Source organism: Belonocnema kinseyi, chromosome 4 (assembly GCF_010883055.1).
Source record: "Belonocnema kinseyi isolate 2016_QV_RU_SX_M_011 chromosome 4, B_treatae_v1, whole genome shotgun sequence".
In the NCBI taxonomy this organism is placed as follows: domain Eukaryota; kingdom Metazoa; phylum Arthropoda; class Insecta; order Hymenoptera; family Cynipidae; genus Belonocnema; species Belonocnema kinseyi.
In genome coordinates, this window is record NC_046660.1 from 87,823,352 (window position 1) to 87,844,624 (window position 21,273).

General features: G+C 29.5%; 1 protein-coding gene across 3 annotated transcripts in view; it reads right to left on the reverse strand.

Annotated features, from left to right (window-relative positions):
• Positions 1-7,910, reverse strand: part of LOC117171431 (excitatory amino acid transporter 1-like) — a 105,143-nt gene extending 97,233 nt beyond the window's left edge. For all 3 annotated transcript variants that reach the window (XM_033358757.1, XM_033358758.1, XM_033358759.1), the window contains exon 1: positions 7,664-7,910. The gene's annotated coding sequence lies outside the window, so the exon portion shown is untranslated. The remainder of the gene's footprint in view (positions 1-7,663) is intronic.
• Positions 7,911-21,273: the final 13,363 nt, after the last annotated feature.

Genomic DNA, 21,273 nt, shown 5'->3' on the forward strand with positions numbered 1-21,273 from the left:
TCTGAAAAATCTCTATCCCATCCACACACTACTCCTTTCCCCTGCCGAGTGAGTCACGCCTACCCCGAAAGGGAAATGGCTTAATGGTGTAATAATAAATACTAAAACAACCTGCCCGCCATGTGGACACATGCTCGTCGCGCTCGATGATGTATTTATCTCGCGCTCGATTATGTATTTAACTCGCGTTACGCACTCAGTCTTTACATTTTCGCACATTCTTGCGCAAACCTTTAAAAATTAAGACTCAAAACATCCACCACTGTAATTTTGTGATTGTGAATTCTCTTTCGTTAAAAGAGCTAAGCTCGAGAGTTTGAGCGCACCTACGGCACGCGACTAATAGCAATCGCACTCCGCGCATGGTCTTTGCATTTCTCCCGCATTTGTGCACAGACCTTTCAAAATCAAAGGTCAACGGACCGACAACTATAATTTTGTGATTTTGAACTCTCTTTTGTTAAAGCTCTTTCGGCTTTAACGAACCCATTCTCATCAGGTATCTCGTGCTTCGCACTCGATTTTGTCGAACATATCAACTTTTCTACATTATACACAACACTTTTATATCAAATATAATACATTTTTTATGTAACCCTGCCTGGGATTGCTTATTAAAAAATTGCAAAATAAAGAGCCAACTGTATTTATCATGATTATTTTTATATTTGTTTCTTATTTTGCTTAAAATTGTATTATAAGCTGCGCTAAAACATGTATCATTTCAATAAATGTAAATTATTACAATTCATAATATGCATAAAAATTGAATCATACTAATTCTTATTTCCTTGTTTTTATCATTTTTTTTATTTCTAATCTTGTTTTTTACGATTAAATAAAAACTACTGCGAATCTAAATAGGGTCTAATACAGGAATCCTGTGTCCTCTTTCGTGTTTTCCGTCCTTTTTCAAAAAATGTAATTTTTTTATTTTCAATCTTATTTTTTACGATTGAAAGAAAATCAACTCATCCTAACGAAAAATGATTAATAATAAATGTATAAGATCTTTTTAAGCGAAAAACTTTTGTCTGTTAATTTTAGTTCATATCTTCTGTCGTTTTTTCATAAAAATTTATTATTTTTATTTTGAATGTTATTTTTTACGACTAAAGCAAAAACTAGGTGTCCTATCAAAAATTATAGCTCTTGTTTGGATGAACAAGTTTTGTATAATTTTTTTTTCGTATCTTGTGTCGTTCTTCCATAATTTTTTAATTTTTTTATTTTTAATGTTATTTTTTACGACTAAAAGCAAAAACTACGCGTCCTATCCAAAAGCTATTCATTATAAATTTGTAGTTCTTTCCAGGGCATGCAATTTGAGCTTTTTCATTTTTTTCGTTCTTGCATAGTTAGAACAAAAAATGGAATTTTTGGATTTTTCATTATTTTTGGTACGATCAAATTTGGAATGTTCAACTTTTCAACCAAATTAAAAAAGTTGTTAACATAAACTTGTAGGAATTTCAAAAAGCAACGTTTTTCTTCTCTTGGCTTTTTTCATATCATGCGTTGTTTGGCTTAAAATGTTCATTTTAGTTTGTTTTTTTGGATTTTGAAAATGCTTCAACTTTGATGATTTTCGTTTTATAGAAAACAGTCATAGAGATAAATTCTTTGGGTTTCTGAGTACTATGAATAATCGCACATAGAATTTTGAAATCTCGAAAAAATGTGATTTCAAACATTTTTGGTAAGATCAAGTCTTGATTTTCAACTTTTCGACCAAATTAAAAAAGTTTTCATGATCATCTTGAATGGCTTTCAAAAATCAACGTTTTTCTTCTTCTGACTTTTTTTTATTTCATGCGTTTTTTGGCTTAAAATATTCATTTTAGTTTATTTTTTTGGATTATGAAAATTCTCTAACTCTGATCATTTTCTTTTTATAGAAAGAAAGTCATTAGGATAAATTGTTTGGGTTTCTGAGTACTATGAATAACAGTTCATAGAGTTTTGAAATCTTGAAAAAATGTGGTTTTAAACATTCTTAAAACGCGCTCACTTTTTGAATTTTGATCCAAAATAGCTGGTTTATGAACTTGTTCTTTCTTTTCAGGCCTTAAAAAAGTGTGTCAAAGCAAAATCCAATCTGATTAATTTTTCGAAAGTTATCGTGCTTACAGAATACAAACTACAGACGAACACCTTCGTAAAAATCGTTTTTTCTGTCTCAGTAGGTCTCAAAACGTGGAGATTTGATGAAAACCGACAAAGTGAAATTTTACATAAAACCAATACCTTCTCATTATGATCAGAATGTAAAAAACAATCATTATTTTTCTACCAAAAAAGACAAATTTTCAACAGAACATGATTTTCCTACTAAATAGATCATTCTTAAATTTATTAAGGATAATTTTGTAGCCAAACATGGAATATTTAAACTTTTGAATAAAACAACGAATTTTTAACAAAATTCTTGAATTTTGAAGCCATAAGAAAAATTAACGACAAAGCAGTTGAATTTTTAAATAGCAAGTATGATTTTTCAACTAAATAGTGAAATTTGCAAACCAACTAGTAGAACTTTTGAACAAACGTGGTTGGGTTTTATTATTGGGCTCTATTAACTCAGTTTCGCATTTAAGAATAAAAACGAGAAAATGGGGAAGTTTCTTAAAAACAGGGGAAAAAGAAGATTGCTTAAAAAAAGGGGTAAACAGGGAAATAGGGTAAAGTGTGTAAAGTTTCAAATATGAAAGTGATTTTTAAACTTATTAAGTTTTTATTGAACTGTCACTTTGCAGGGATCTTTCGCAAAATTCGCAAATTTTGTTAATGTTTATCATCCGGAAGCGTACTAAACGTTATATAAGTTCGTACTGTCACTACCACTACCCCAACACACCGTTCTGCTATCACTGACCGTGGTTTTTGAGAGAGGACCCCCCCTCCCTCCCTATTATCATTGTGCTTTATGGACGATCCTTTAGTTAAGTTAAAGTTTTTGAAACTGTAGGCGGGCGGTATCTACTCTAAAAAAAGTGCAATATCTGAAATATCGTCGACTTTGTGCTTGCACTAGTTCCGAAGGATTAACGATAAGTAAATAGGTCGCTTTTACTCTTCGGTTTTGAGTGGAAAAAGCTTTCACGTATAGTTCTCCACCGCGTGAGCCCATTTTTTACCCCTCATACCCAATGACAAAACTTTTTCTGTGTCACAAAGAACTCCCAGTAGTACGATAGTACACACCGGCAATAGTCACTCGAGAATTGTTCTCCCTCGTACATTTTTTCTTTCGTCTTGCCGATTATTGCGGAACTCGTCCCTTCCTTCTCTTCCGTTAATAGAAACGGAGATTAAAGAGGATGACGACGGGACATTTCCCCAGATGCCCCATAAGCTTCCCAAAATTGCCTGATAATTTAGGACTAGACCAATCTCATCTCCTTTATCTTGTAACGGTTTTGATTAACTGCTTCTTTATTGTGGTGATATGAAATCTTGAAATATGTTAGCAAAAAGGAAATCTGTTCTAATTATTTCTGTCTATTTTTTAAATATTATTAAATCCAGGAAATGTACTTGCATATGAAAAATAATTGTTATTTTCTAATGATAGCTTGCAACAAAATATAGTTAGGTGTGCTTGTCAGATCACTCGTTGGTAGTAAAAATCCATTTTTAAAGAAACAATTTGTTTCCAAGAAGTTTTTACACTTTAAACATTCCAAGACCTATAAACTGTTGAGTATCTAAGAAACAGACCTGCGAATCGTGGGTTTTTCATTTTATAATGACAACTTCTTAAAAAAATAAAAACGACAATAAAACTCAAATTTGTGTACACAAATTAAAACATCTTTACCCTTAGTTTTTTTATCAATAATTAAGTAGCCTTTAATTTTTGTTAACCTATAGTAGCTAAGATTTCCACTTTCATTTTCAGTACAATTTTCTATTCGCCCTCATAATATTTGTTATTTTCAAAATTATTTAATAGAGAAAACTCCATTTGTTAGAAGTTATTTTTAGTTTTAATAACAATTTCTACTATAAAAGTGACTTACATTACCGGCAGAAATTATCTTCATGCATATTTTTTATCTTTTGGTAAAATTCCCTAATTTGTATATCAACATTAAATTCTTTTCCTCATAATTGCACAATTACAAAATTACTAAATATATTAAAAATTAGAATTTATCAATGTTGTAATCTATTCTATAAATATTTAACTTTAATGTGGCATTATGGTAGATATTTTTTTATATTAATTTCCTGATATCCTGCAATTAATGTTTACTTAAACAATTTATTTGAAATTGCCAATTCATGTGCAGCAAAAAAATTTTTTTTAAATAAAGAACTGATCATTCATTTGTAGATGGATTGTAAAATTGAATTCAGATATTTGAAAAATTACAGAATAAAATGATGAAAATAGACAAAGTAAATGATAGATTTGTCGATTAAACATTAGATTCAGCTATTTTCAATAAGATTTTATTTTTAAAAACTTTTTTCAAGAAAAAATTGGATTGGTATGTTTGTCTATAAAAATACACTAATATAAATATCAAAGCGCATTTGCAATAATTCAATAATTATCATTTTTATTCTAGTGTGAATGTTAGTGATGATGTTCGCAACTGTCAATGTTTTTGTATTTTTTTTTTGAATATTATTTTTTTAAGAATTATTTTCGGTTTTTGCCTCGATTTCAATTATTAACGATTCAGTGTATACTTCATTGACTTCTCAGGTCAACTCTGATATTTATGGTACACAAAACAATTTCCACTAGCGTTCATTCGTTTTGCTGTGACCTCGCTGTAATCGAAATAGCGCTTCGAGGTTTTTTCTCTGCTTAATTAAATGACGAATCGATTATTCTCTCGTTGAACCAACCAAAACGGAAGCAATCCCAATGAAAAAACATCACTTTTATATGTATCAATTCTGTATCATACATTGCAGTAATCATTTGTTTTCGAATGAATTAATTAATTTGTTTATTTAGCCATTTATATTTCATAAAAAGGGGAGAACGAAGCTGTGGGTACACATGCATATGGTGCATTTTTTTTAATTTAAAAAGGAAATAATTATAATCATATTGCCAAATATCTACTGTGATGTGAGAAGTTTACTCGGAAAATCTAAGAATGCAAAAATGATGAAATGAAACTTGCATTGGATATTTAAAAATTATTCCGAATTAGATACAATTCCCGAAATGCATTTGAAAATTCTTGGCCTGTAAATTTAACTTCTTCTAAATTATAAGGAATGAGCCTGAAGTACGCAGCAGATAATTTTCATTAATTATCTATAATTGTGCACAAATTTCATAAAATTAATCCGGAATAATAAACAAATTTCCTGCATTTCGGTCATTCTTGATACAATATTGCTTTATTCGATATCGATATTATAATTATGCTGATTTTCCCATTTAAATTAATTAATAAATTATTGATCATTTCAACATTTAAAATATATCCGCTACAGAGATACTTAATTTATTCGTTTTCTTAATTAAGTAAAATATGTATCTAATTATTAAACCTATTTCTATATGTAATTTGTTTTTATTTCTCTGCTTTCACAAAAATTCATATAGATAATCGATAGTCAGAATGGCCAGTTAAACGTTAAATTTATAGAAGCTTTGTGCAGTCAGTAAACAATTCGGGAGTAAAATCATGCAAATACTAACGATTAAATAAAAATAACTGCGGTTTTTGTTTGTCAATTTCGTTTTTAATTGCCAGCCACTTATGCTAAAATATCGAAAATTCTTTAAAAAATAATCTTCATACAATGAAATTAAATTAAAAAATAAAGATCTCAAATGAAATACTGAAGTACTTTTGTAGTTATGAAATACTTGAATAACATCACGCTTAGTTGCCGTAAATAGACATTCATGCAAATTTTAATTTATTATAGTCAACGTGTAACTTGATTTTAATATGATTAGACTCATTCATCACGAATGAAGCAAAAATAGTACAAACTATAATGCGTCTTAGAAAATTGCACGTTTTTGTTTAAACTGCTCTACAATTCTTATTCAGGAAATAGTTGAAACAATGTATCCATATCTTCATTATCGTATCTCTTTTTGCTCCTCAATTAATAGAAGTAGGAAGTATTAAATATATTTAAATAGATTTTTTTTTAATTTGCATTAATAAAAAATATTCTTGTTTTGGATTCTCATTTTAATTGACGATTCTTTAAATTAAGACATTGTCCGTCAAAATCGCAATTAATGAGAAATGCGTTTTCAGCTGATCAATCTATCTATATTACCCCCCCCCCCCCCTATTTTCTTTCATTTAACTTGAACTCGTAGATAAACACTTTTGAATGCTAAAAATTGTTAATTGTCTAATTGACTGAAAACTACCCTTAAAGTTTATGAAACTATCCGTTAGAACGGTATTTTGCTTCTTTCGCAGTTCTTCACATAATTTCGCATAATAAATGTCCTAAAGTGACTTCAGAAATATCCTAAAAATATTTAATAAATTCTTTAATTACTTAAATATAGTTTGGGGTCCAATTGCGGGCCTTTAAACCACCCTGAATAACAAAATTGTAAAATACCGTCTGTTTGTGTAAAGTGAAGAATAGTTTTAAAAGGATGTCAGAAAATGTGTATGTGGAATTTATTAATAATTAATATAATTTAATATAAACTATAACAAAAAATTAAAAATATTTTTGACATTATGTTGATTTCACTTTTACACATAAGAAACAGATATTTTCTTTCTGTTTTAATTTTTCGAGGCAATTCTGTTAAAGCAAGCGGTTTCTGTTTTTATTAAAAAAATTATTTTTCAAATTTCGTATTAGTTCGTACTGCGAGTAGGTGATATTACTTGTTAACAAGTTCCAGACTCATATTCTTACATCTTTGTAAATAGTTACTCACCTTCAGCAAAAATGTAAACAATCAAAGAAATTTTTTAATATTTATACCATATTCCTGAAGTCATTCTGAGTCTCTTGTTATAAGAAATTATGTGAAGACCTGTGCAAGAAGCAAATATTGTTCCTCGAACGTTTGCGCACAGTTTAACATTTTTTTAATTAATAAAAAATCACACAATTATTTTTACACAAAATGAAAGACAATAAGGTGGGGGGATAAGACAGCCAATCATATTTTTTTGAGCTACCCCAGTCTTTATGTACCGAAAAAATCTGGCTATTCGTACCAAAATTTCGGAACACGTAGCCGCGGCTTAAACAAAACTGTAAATAACGAGTAAACATTTGGAAAAATATGAATTCACCAAAGCCTTGCCGTTTTAATAAATAAGTGCCTGAATTAAATATAACACACCAATCATCAATTAGTTATCAAAATGAACCCAATTTTTTATGATCCAATAATAGAGCAGAAAAAAATTGTATTCTGTAAACGAGGTGTACAGATTGCGAATCTCGATCAATGTTTGCAGAGTTATTTAAACACCACCAATTTTAATCAATATCTCAATTAATAAAATATAATCTCCTTTGTAGCACACTTTTTTTAAATTTCAAACGTTTATCAAAACATATCCACGTGTTCGCTATAAATCCGCACAAAAATGGAAGTTTTACACGTCCATCTCATCTGTTTCGGATGCCTTCTTCACAATTGCAGATTAATCCAATTAAGAAACTTAATTATCTTCTAGTATCGTACCGAGTTGAGCCTTATTTATCCCTTGGGCTCCGTCATGCGCGCACTCTCTTCAACCCACTCGGGTGTCGATTTCCCAGGACGAACGAAATCGACGAACAATATATTTTTTAAATAAATTTATTTTTTTTCCTACTTTTTCTTACTTTCAAATTAGCCCGGAAAAACCGCACAACCGATTCGCTTTAAATTAAAAAACAGAGTGTCTATGTCGCGCCGGTTGACGTTTGAAATCGAGAAGATCCTCGCGCGAGCACGCCACGCACACTTGTGGCGTGGAGCAACGCAAGACTCGAGACTAGAGTCATGGCCGTGCCCATCATCGGAGCCCGCGCGAAATCGTAGACTCCTGAGCCTTTTTTACTTTTTTTATCTCGAAAATCTTGAAAATTTGGGTGTTGGTACACACTGGAACATTTGATTTATTTTTTATTTATTTAAAAAAATTGGTTTAAATCTCTACCTTTTAGTACAGAAATTAAAACGATGGTTAAATATCTACTGAATAGTGTTGATTCTGATTTATTTCTTTATTTTTCCCATTTATTATATCAGAGTATATTTATGTCGTCAATAATTCAATGTGAAGTTAATTCATTCATACTTAAATTATCCACTATACTCATAATATGCGCAATTGGTAAATGCGATTCTAACTTGAGCATTCAGTATAATTATTGTATGAAAGTAGGAGAGAATTAGGATTACGGTACATATTGGATAACTTCTATTCATTTTACGCCGTGGTTACGAGTGCCGAAATTTCGGTACAAATAGCCAGACTTTTTTGGTACAAATAGAGCTGGAAAAGGAGCTATTTGTACTGAAATCTCGGTACAAATAACCGTATTATAATTTGAATTGAGAAATTAGACTGCTCGAAATTTCAAAACATTTGAGAAAGAATCATTTGCAAAAGACTGAAAAGCATAAGATAAAATATGCAAGTAAAAATTTTGTTAACAAGATTCTATTGTAATATACAACAAAATAATTGCCTCTGCAAAACGAGGGCTTCAATAAATATAATTTACGCTCCAGATTTTTAATTATATATTTTTAAGATTTGTTTTTATACAGTGGATAATTTTAATTTATATTTAAATTGTACATTCTGCGTTGTTTCGAGAGAAAGTTACAAATGTCGGTATATCCTCAAACGATTTTTCTATCCTAACTCGACCCTGATGAACACTTGAAACAGGGGAGAATTAAGTTACTGGTGCACACTGGATATCTTCTATTGATTTGGGGATTGTGGGATAAAATTCCATCAAATCTGTATTTCTTTGAAAAAGGTAAAAAATTAATTACATGTGAATTAAATTGGTTGTAATTGTTATAATTAATAAACTACTTACACACAATTTATTTATTAGTGATTAATCATGAAATTGATTAGTGGATAATTTGAATTCATTTTTGAGTATTATTATAAGCAATTTTTTTAAAGAAAGTTTAGGGGTTCGTTTATCCCCAGCCAACTTTCTATCTCAAGGCAGCCCTCGTATATATTATTTTAAAACGAGGGGAATATATATAAAAAAACAATGTTTTTAAACAAAGCTAAAAAGTTGGTTTAATACCATAATTGCGTTTGATAAACTCAATACAGAAATGATTAGTGACCAGCTTTTATTCTCTACATAAACAATCGCTAGGTAGGAACCTAAACTCGAGTATTCAGGATTTTTTTAAGGAGATAGTTAAGATGTTATAGTATGTGCATAATCCATAATTTGCAGTAATTTGTCAATAATAGAGTAAAATAGGACGCGATTAAGATACTTCTTGGAACCATACAATTTATTTATAATGAAATGAATAAATTTATTATTCAAACAATGAATTTTATACGTAATTAGTAAACATTGCAACTCTAATGTTTATTAATTTCCTTTAATGTTTCATATCCAATCTTAAATCATTCTTCTCTAATTTATGTGGATAATTTGCATTCATTTTTTCAAATAACGTCATAAAGCTTCTTTAACCATATGTGGAACCGTTTTGATAATTGATCATAAATTAATTTATTAGTCATTTGTAATTGAACTATTTAATACCTTCACGACAAATATTTTAAGTTGCCCTTAATATATAAACTATATATCGATGGGTTCTACGAATAATAGGCTATCTTTTTATTACCGTTAAGAATAATTAGGCTAATTTCATTCTGTATGAAATTTAGTTGACACGTAGAAGTATTAAAATAAATAAAAGTCTTTCAAAATTTCTTGTTTTGAAAGTTATAGGAGCCTAAATTATATTATAAACTGTAATACAAAATGCTGAAGTTTTGAATTCGTTGGAAATATTTAGAAAAATAATACGTTATTTATTCCTCCTGAAAACTTAGCTAAATGAAGTTAGCCTAATTCTTAAGGGAGCCGAAAGATAGCCTATTCTTCGTAGAACTCATTGATATATTCTTTTAAAAGATTGTAACCTTGAGATGAAAATATTTGAAAATAAGGTGAATCAAACTAATGGTACACAGTCGATAACTTGCTTTCATTTGTCATTAATCTTCCAGTAATTTCATGAATCATGAAAAGTAATTTCTAATCGTTATGAAATGTATACAGAATTGTTCTACATATTCAATTTCTGACATATTGAATTACGAATGCAAATTATGCATTGCGTACTTAAGGGATCATTCGCAAAATATTTGATACTTTCGGGGGGGGGGGGGTCTGTGAAAGTATCATTCTCCATGTTAAGTTAAATGGAAAAAGAATCGCGTAATTGGTCATAAATCAATCATTCTTTCTAAGGAAGACTTCAAACATATAGACGTGCATATAATATGTCATTATGAATATTGCTTTTTTTTAACAAATTCAACCTCCGAGTTCATTCATGTAAATGAATGTGACTAATTTTTTTTAATGATTATAGTATTTAAATAAACACTATGTATAATATATTCCAGATCGACATTTTTCGCGCGCGCACGTGTGTGTGTGTGTGTCCTCATCTACATGCAAAATAACCTCGTAAGTGCAAAAAAAATCTATAGAAGAAATCTCCTATAAAAAATTCATAACAGATATTGACATATAAAAAATAATTTTCTACAATAACTGTCAACCAATAATTTCGATGGCCCTTTTTAGTCAAACTCTGCCTTTCATAAAACACTGAACCAGTTTTGCAGCTTACTCTAAAATTCCAAATATGAAAATATAAATAGCAATTAATAATAATAATATTCAAATTCATTCAATCACTTCTTACAAATTGATGCTCCTGTTTCCGCTCACTTATCTCGGGCTTTTGTCACTTGATTTGTTTTCTATCTCTTGCCGATTGAAGCTGTTTCAATTGAATAGAAATTCTATAGTTTGAATTGGAATATCATATTCACATAATTATTTAAATTGATGCAAACTCCTGAAAAAACCAAGAATCTAACGACCAAATTTGGACTACAACGAACAAAAAAAATGGTCCTATTGCAATTTGAAAAAAAAAGTTTAAAAACCACATCCCCTTCCTTCTTATTTTCTTTCTTTCGTCATTTTTATTATTATCAAATTACAATAAAAGAACATTGAAAATAAAAATATAACATTACCAACTTTTAATTTATAAAAATAAAAAGGAAGAAAAAAAGGAAAAAGAAGGAAGGGAATGTATTTGGTTGCATTTTCATTTTTCTTTCCTCTTTTTTATTTTTGTCCGACATTCTTTAAAAATTTTTTCAGATTGCAATAGAAGAATTTTTTGTTTGTAAGTTGTGATCTAAATTTGGTCGTTGGATTCTTTTTTTCGGGAATTTGCATCAATTTGATTATTGGACGTTAAATAGGATTTTTAATTTGGATTTTAATCTAATTTAAATTTCTTAAATTTTAATTCTTTAAAATTATATGCAGTATTGGAAAAGTTCCTTAAAAAAGGAACAAATTACAAGTACACTTACTTAGTAAAAAAAATAAGTTTTACATTTCCAGTCACCGATTGATATAACTTGAAGTGCATTGCAAATTTCTGTTTTTTTTTATTCGCAAACATATTTTACACATCTAAAAAATGATTAGAGTTTCCAAAAAATAAACCAACTCTATTTATTTTTTATTGTTGACAATTGAAGAATTTTCAATTGCCATTCTATAAAATTGATTTGATTTCAATTTTAGATCTTCAAAATAAAAAAATTATATTTTTAATTTTTGAAATTGAACTATTAAAAAAAAGAATTCAGAATTCAGAATTGCATTATTTTCTGTTATACGCATTAAATATTGAAGAGTTTTCAATTGAAAATTTTTATAATTTAAGAATTTTAAATTGTTAAAATTAGAAACCTTCAAATTTCAATTTCAAATTCAAATACAAATATTTAAAAAAGTTCAAAATTACATACCTTTCAAATATAAATCTCGAGAATTAAATAATTTCCATTTCTATTTTTTTTTTAAATTCAAGGATTTTCAATTACAACTGTTCAAATTTGCAAAATTTTTAACCTTTAAAATTCATTAAAGATTTAATTTAAAAAATTTACAATTAAAAATTATGCAAGTTTTAAGTTAAGCAATTGAAAATGATATAAATTTGATGACTTACGTGTAAAATGTCTTGAAATTGGAAGATTTAGAATTAAAAGCTTTGACTTTTGATCCACAAAATCATCAAAACTTATGATAAAAGTTGAAACATCTAGAAAAATTCTACGAAAAACACCTCTCTTTTTAATGATAGCCTGTATCATATAGGAGCAAAAATTTATTTTTTTATTTTAGCAGAAACTTTTTTTAAATATTGTAAAAAATAAAAATGTGGGATTTTCTTGAATTTCTTCCGTTTATGATTTTAAAATTAGATGAAAAAAAAGTTTTTCTTCAAAGCCCCACCTTATTTATATTTTCTTATATTATGCTTGCAGAGTTTGCTTATATATTTTCAGTGTGACGCAGTGGTTTATCATTAGCGAAACTTGCGAAATATGTAGTACACATTACTAGTGATTTTTTGAAGATAAATAAAACTGTTTAAAAGTGGGGGTTTAGAGACAATCCACTTTCAGGTTTTAAAAAGAAAACAGCTGCCATTTCATCACTTTTCAAAATTGTCCAATTTTTCTGGGAATGAAAGAGCAAGAATTGTGCAGCTTGAGTGAAATTTTTCATTCTCAAAATTGACTTTTCATTTTAAAAATTATCACAACCTAATAATTTTTATTAACCATTAAAAGACCTTCACTTTCAAATCTTTAAGTTAGACCAGTAGACCTATGTCAACAAGATTTTTGACGCTTATGAGTTAAAATCATAAAAATTTAAGCATTCAATCCAAATTGAATATTTTGTAATACTACATGCTTAAGCTAATATGTTTTAGTTTTATAATCAAGCACTAAAAATATGAAAAATATAATAAACGCGCTATTTTTTCTAGTTTAAAACAAATTAAATCCATAAATGATAAAAATTCCATAAAATGATTCAAAACCATCCCTCTCGGAAGTGTTAATTAGAAATTGTTGTCAGCCTACAATATATTGTTTTTCCGATTTCTCTAAAAACCGAGATGATTTGAAATAACTGTTGACTTTTCCTATTTTCGATTGAAGTGCACGTGCAGATCATTATTATATATATATATATAAATCAAAGCAGTTGACGCGAATTCTAAATGCATAAAGCGCGTTCGTAACGAGGTGGGTTCGAGCTTTCACGCTACAGGAGCTTGCAGTTTTCAGATACGCAACAAGCGATGGTTTCGTAACCATGGCAACCGGCATCCCTCAGGATCAACCTCCAACATACATGCGTCCTTTTTCCACCACGAACCACCTCACCAGTACATACTCTGAAAAAGTCAGAAGCCTTACAGTACGTAGTTTTGCTTCTCAAGATTAATGAACATTTCACCCTCATAGCGTTCGCTTTCCTCGATTCACTAGCTTTATAGCCGTAAAGAACCAACCAACCATGGATAAAATATTTTCGATATTTTTTAGACTCAATTTATCTCCATTCTTCTCTCTTTCTTTTTTTTTGTCTTCTGGAAAAGGTCAAGAGGAGAGATTTGAAGCGAGCTTGATGGACACTTCCCTTATCTAGGATCTAATAAAGGACAATGTGGTATTGCCCGAATGGAATCTTTATATCCTTTTTTCTATTATGTTGTCATTTAATATGAAGTCATACGTTGCAAAAGGGAGGGGGGGGGGGATTTTATTATAATTTATCTTCTCCAATAGTTATATTCCGATTCTTCACAGAGATAGCGGATTTTTATTTTCATCTTTCTTTCAGATTCAAGATAACTTTTTTTAATTTCCGTCGAATATTCGCAGCAAAAAGATCTATGGGTAATTGTTAGTAACGTTTAGATTGGACATCCTAGTAGTTTTATTGATATTTAATGATTTAGGGTTGAGATTAATTGACTATGATATTTATCTTTTACAAAAACTGCACCTGACAACAGTTTTTATAGATAAATTGATCATTCAGGCAGTAAATTGATCTCTGACATATGCGAAATGCCATTCTGTCATTCATATGATATTGTTAGACATTTTAAATTTCGTCATTTTTGTATTTTGTGAGATACAACATTAAAAATCACGGTTTTTCTTTCAAAACTATTCTAGAATTTAGGTAAACTAATCAAAGTTACATAAGGCTTATAGAAAAATGATAATTGCATCATAAAGCTTGTCCCAAAGTTTCCGTGTAACTGGATAACGGTAAAATTGTTTACGTTCACAATAGATTTTTATTTAGGGACAATTGAAGCTTCCTGCAAAATTAGTTTAAATTAATAAATGTGTTATATTTTACATTTTTTAAAAGACACGTAGTTATTGTTTTGATCATGAAAAACAACATTAAAGATTAAAAAATTACATTTTTGATAGATTGCACAAGATACAATACAATTTTTGATAACAAAATTATTCAGCTGAAAATGTTCTAAAAATTTCTTCTCAACTATTTTCTGCTAAGACGCGTACTTTTTGTTTTAATCGTAAAAAATAGAACTAAAAATTAAACATTTTAATTTTTGAAAAAATTACACAGGATACAATGAAGTTTCTCATAACAAACTTTTTCACCAAAAATATATCTACAAATTTTCTTTCGACCATTTTTTGATAGGATTCGTACTTCTCGTTTTATTGCAAAAAATAAAACCAACAATAAAAAATTTAATTTTTATGTTCTCATCAGAGAAGTTATTGAAGTTGTGTAAAATTTTACCCCCCGGTTTTTGTCAAATGTCCACGTTTTGAGGCCCCCTGAATCCGAAAAACAGGTTTTTAAGCATATTTCTGTCTTTAGATTTTTAGTTTGTTAGCACGATAATTTTTGAAACAATTGACAGATTGAATTGGCCTTTGGTATACTCTTTAAATGTCTTAAACTAAAGGTCAAGTTTGTTGGCCAGCTATTTTGGATAAAAAATAATAGAAATTATTTCTTGAAAAAAAGATCCTACTCCATCTTCACTCCATTAGGAATCGAACATTGGGAATTGAAAAGCAGCTGACCGGAAATCAGAAGTTTTGTGGTTCGATTCTCAATGGAGTGAAGATGGAGTAGGATCTTTTTTCAAGAAATAATTTTAATATGAAAATATTATTTTCATTTACACGCAGAAAAAAGAAATGTAATATTTACTTATCAAGAATTGCAAAGGATTTCTTGTAACCGGAACAGTATAAACTGCTCTTAATAAGAGGGTAAAAATGTCAAAATCACTTAGCATTTCGTAAATGTCACAATGAAATTAAGGTTAATTCAACGGTTATCCTTCAGTAAAATAAACCTCTATTCCCTCGTATTACATTCTGAACGACATGTAAAATCCACTGAACCGAGATTACAATAATAGTGTAGTGGACATTACCGAAAGATCGGTACATGCTACCGATGCGATCGGTTTACTTAACTCGCCCCTGAAGTCGCAACGCAGCCTATTCGCGCGGAGCACCGGGTGAATTCACGACGCAATCGACAATGAATGGATTGCCTCACCTAAAAAACATTCCTTTTTGACATTTCTGTGTCAGTCGTCGCATTACTCCATATTCCCACTTTGCAAGGAAGGGGTTTTATAAAAATAATACAGTTTTGGATGGCACAACTTATTCATAGATCGCGTACACTTGACAGTTTATTGGAGCAAGACGGGTTTTTATTCCGTGACTGTTTCAGCTGACATATAGATATGATATGAATGCTAGAACTTTTATTGTGTGCCGCGATGGCATGGTTGCGTATTCAGAAGTCGTTCCCGAGGTCACCACCCACAGTTACAAATGCATTTCAAAATTATTTTACAGATCGTAACTCGTACACTAGTGTAGTGGTTAAGACTGTTGACTTGCATGCTTAGGTTTATGCATTCGAATCCCCCCCCCCCCATTTCGTGCGAAATTTTTATTGTATTATTAGCATTATAACTTACAAATAACGATTAATTATAAGTATATCCGAAAACATTTATAAGAAATAACCGTGCGCTTATTTATTAGTTATTTTTTAGCAATACTTTTTCACAATTTATATAGTGCTGTCTTAACTGTAGTCTACGCCGATAACACAATTCAGATCTCTTTATATTATTCGTTAAAGTGACATGATAATTCGTAATTGCAGCATCCAGAAACTGTACAGAATAGCAACTGGATCGGTAAAATCTACTGATCCGCAGGTCAGCACCACTTGAGAATCGGTACTAGTAACCATCATTGATAGCCATACTTATTTGCCTATAATTGTAACGTTTGCTGAACTGTCATGTTGTCCTTATACGTGCTAGGAAGATCGTAGATTTAACTTGGTTTTCAGTAAAATGTGAGGTTCTTTTTTCTGCGTGTAGTCTTATGAAGATGTTAAGCATTTTCTGTTATTGAAGATTCTTAACTTGATCGATATTGTGTAGATTTTCTGCCTTCATGGTTTGGAGGGTTGATCTACTATCGGTAAGGTACAATCTCTAATGATATAGCAGATAAATTAAAAAATTAATAGAGTGACATGCTGAAAATTTTTGAGACCACTTTTATCAAGATCCAAAAATTCTTTTTACGGCTGTTTACAGTATTCAAAAAGACGAAAAATTTATTCTACTGGCTATTTTTTATAATAAAAATTACCAGAGTTATAGCATTTAAAAAAATTAACAGAAGGAAAAAGATCATTTTATGCCAAACAATTCACGATATGATAAAAAGTGACAAAAACAAAAAGGTTGCATTCTTAACACCCTACAAAATTACCGTAACAACTTTTTGAATTTTTCTGGATAATCGATAATTCAAATTTTGATTGCACAAAAAATAATGAAAAATAAAAATTTTCATTTTTCGGCCAAACTATGTAACATACGAAAAAAAATAATAAGACAAAACTTATCCTTTCAAAAAAGGACTACAAATTTACTATTAATTATTTCTTGATAGGATGCGGAGTTTTTGTTTTATTCGTAAAAAATCAAGATTCAAAATAAAAAGATTAAATTTGTCAACAAACGAGACAACCTATAGAAAACATACACATAAACAGATAAAAGTTCTTCTCCCAAAAAGCATTTTAAAAAATATGCTCGCTGCGCGCGCACATTCTCATTGCCCGCTGCGCGTGAAGCGCTTCGCGCTCGTTTTTATACGTTTAATGCGTCCACGTTAAATAATTTTTTTTAATATTGTAAATACTATAACTTAAATCGAAAATTGTGATTTAAACTTCTGAGGAATTACAGCCATAAATTGGAACTGAATTTTGTTCCATTTGATTGTAAAAAAGGTTCTCAAAGCACCTACGGATTGGACGATTACATTCTTATTACGAAACTCGCGCTCAATAATTCGTGTCCACTTAAAAAGCTTCATCAGGATAATATGTACATCTTGTTAAAATCTACTAAAAATAACGTTTTAAACTTATGGATCTCTTAAAAAATCAAAATTCCATATTTTTGAAAATAATCCAACTTTTGGAACTTTTTTCTAATTAAAAAATTTCATAATAATAGATTCGAAAAATATGTATTTTATATCTAGTAGAAATTTGGATTGATATTTCTTAACCTATTAAAAAATTTTTTTCCTTGTTTAGAAAATGTTTAAAATGTTGAAAAGCATATAACTTTTTGAAGTTTTATCGAATTAAAAAATGTCATTGGGATAATTTGCAATTATTTTTAACGCGTATCAGAAAATTTGACAAAAATTTCTAAAACTCATAAAAAATTTTTATTTAAATTTTGAAAAAGCTCAAACTTTTTTAATTTTTGTATGATTGAAAAATGTAACTGACATAGTTTCTAAATATATTTGATATATACTGATGAATTTAAATTAACTTTTCTAATCTATAAAAAACGTTGACAAAAAATTTTTAATTTGAAAAACTTTTTTTTTAATTTTGAAAATGCTCTAAATTTTTTTTTTTTTGTTGGAAATACCTGCTTAACGAACTTAGCCTTCATTTTGGCAACTTTAAGAAGTGTATTAAAAGCTGACTTGATTGGAAAAATCCTTCAAAAGTAGCGTGGCTGGAACATTCAGGTAACCATACAAACAGACATACAGACAGACATATAGACATACATACAGACAGACATACAGAATGACAGACACCGATAAAATTTTATGATTTTTGGATTCTGTGAGTGCCGAAACGTAAAGATCCGTTAAAAACCAGGGATCGAAAATTTGGGCGATTATATCTTAGATTTGAGGCTTTAATATATTTGGATTATAAATTTCATAATATCCTGTTTCAATTTATAATCGAAGATTTTATCCGGTATTATCTATTCTTTAATATCTGTATATTTTAATTCGTATAATCTGGATCGCTGTCCCATACTTAATAGTCCAAGATTGTACCTGATAACATATTTTTAATTACCGGGTATAATCTATTTTTCTCAATGTACATCACACTCTTATGAATGAGAATGTAAAAATGAAAATAAAAAATTTCTTTAGCCAATAAATATCTACGAATTTTCTATAAATTCTTGCTATAAAAATATAATAAAAATAAAAAAGTTAACTTTTGGGAAAAAGGCCACAAGCTACAATAACATTTTTCGTAGCCAAATTTTTCGCCTAAATTATATCTACAAATTTGCTTAAAACCACCTTACCCGATTATGATACGTAGTTTTAGTTTAAATCGTAAAAAAACATGGAAAATAAAGAAATTAAAGTTCTGGAAAAATGAGGCAAAAGTTGCAATCAAATATTTGATCACAAGTTTTTTTTCTAATAGGATGCGCACTTTTCTTTAATTATAAAAATAAGATAATGAAAATACTTTTTTTTAATACCAATGCATATTATGAATTGTAATAATATAAATTCATTAAAATTATTTGCATTTTTCACGGTAACTGATAACAAAATTTAATTCAAATTAAGAAACAAATATTAGAGTAATTTTACAAAATAAAATGTGTGCTTTGTTTGCAATATTTTAATAAACACACCAATCCGAGGTACTAAAAATAAATATAATATGAATTTGATATAATATAGAGTTGAAAATAATGTAGAAAAGTTGGCATTTTTAACAAAATCGAATGAGAAGCACGAGATACGTAATGAGAATGTTTTCGTTCAAGCCAAAGGAGCTTTAAAAAAATAGAATTCACAATCAGCAAATTACATATAGGGTGGGCACGCTGGGGCTTACATACGCGGCGACTTGAATGCTACCCGAATTGCATAACAGTAGGGCAGAAGCCATTATACAGGAGTATTTTCATATTTCGCGCATTTAAAGTTTCATTCGGATTGGCCATTCCGTCAAGTCCGTGCATCTTCGGATCAAGTTTATGATAGTTTCCATGGTTGCGTTCGAAACTTCAAACGGATACAAGTGTCAAAACAATATAATTTATGTTATATAGTAATTACAAATAATAAAAGTGTTTAATTAATAATGAAGTGAGACATATGAACTGAGAAGTAAACGTAATTTTTTTCTTTGCTAATACCATTGTAGAATAGCTGCTCAGTGACAAATACTATAAAATAGTAGTAATATTCTGCGCTTCCAGTGGGCGAAGAGTGAATAGTGTTTAACGTTTATTTTTACTGCATAAAAAAGGTATGCTAAGAATAGACAGGATATGTTTTAAATAAAGTGAATGAAATATTACATGCGTAAACTTTAAATTGACATTGCCTATATTTACTGACAGCGACTAGGGCAAACAGGTGAATCTGAAAATAACCACTTGAAGTTTCGAACGCAACCATGGAAACTCTCATAAACTTGATCCGAAGATGCACGGACTTGGCTGAATGGCCGATCCGAATGCAACTTTAATGGCGCGAAATATGAAAATACCCCTGTATAATGGTTTCTCCCCTGCTATTGTGCAATTCGGGTAGCATTCAACTAGCCATGTATGCAAGCCCCAGCGTGTCCACCCTGTATGTCGATGCTTTGACTTTTAATTTTAAAAGCATGTGCACAGATGTGGGATTGTTTATCCAGAAGAAGATATGAAAGTTTGTTAGTGACAATTAGTTGATTGGACGCGTGCTTTTCGTTTCCATCGTGAAAAATAAGTTAAAAAATAAATAAATTTAATTTTTTGGTAAACGACACAAGATAAAATAAAATGTCTGATAACAAAATTATTCACCTAAAAAAGGGCTACAATTTTTTGATAAGATGATTGTTTTTTAGTAATAAAAAATACCATTAAAATAAATCTTGAATTTATGGAAATATGACGTAAGATAAAATATAATGTTTATAAAAAAAATTATGCCTCCAAAACAGGTCTACAAATTGGTTGGTGACCATTTTTTTATGAAATGCGCCATTTTCGTTCCACTGGAACTTGTGATAGAATTGACAGGTTGCATGAATTTACTTTTTAAAAAACGCAGACCCCTACATTATTCTACATTTTTAGTATAGTAGTGAAATGTAATAATAAAATTGATCATTTATTAAGTATCAGAACAAAATTTTACATTTAAAAATATTGAATAAAAATAAAATCGATCATCGTACTTGACAGTGTTATATACCTATCAACAAAATTGCATTCTGATACTTAAAACATTATCAATGTTATATTTTTATTATTGTATCTCCCTGCCGTACTAATAATGTAGAGTGATGTATAGAATGTAGTAATATTATTTATATAAAAAAATATTGTGTTTTACAATAGAGTGACGTTTTAATACCTAAGCTATTAGACATTTTTTTCAACAATTTTGTTATTATCTGCAATTGTTTCCAACAGTTATTATGAATTGAAATATCCGCAATTTGGAGCAAGGTAACGAGCTGATGAGAAAAAGGGAATCAAAGGAAGTAAAGATAAAGGAGTATGTCATTATCAAGGATCCATTGAGAATTTAATGAGGCTTGAACACAAAATAGAAACTCGAAATGCCTCAGGGCATTTTTTTTTTTAAGAAAACCAGCTCGAGAGCAGATTTATAGGCTTTGAACGGAAAAGCGGACGACCCTTAAAGATTTTTCGAAGCACGTTCTTTAATCGTATCCAACTGGTGCTTGCTCGTTCCTTTTTAAATGGCTTCTACTTCAATCTCAAAGTCCAGTCCTGCCGGATCTTATATGTTCGCCAAAATATTTTGAATG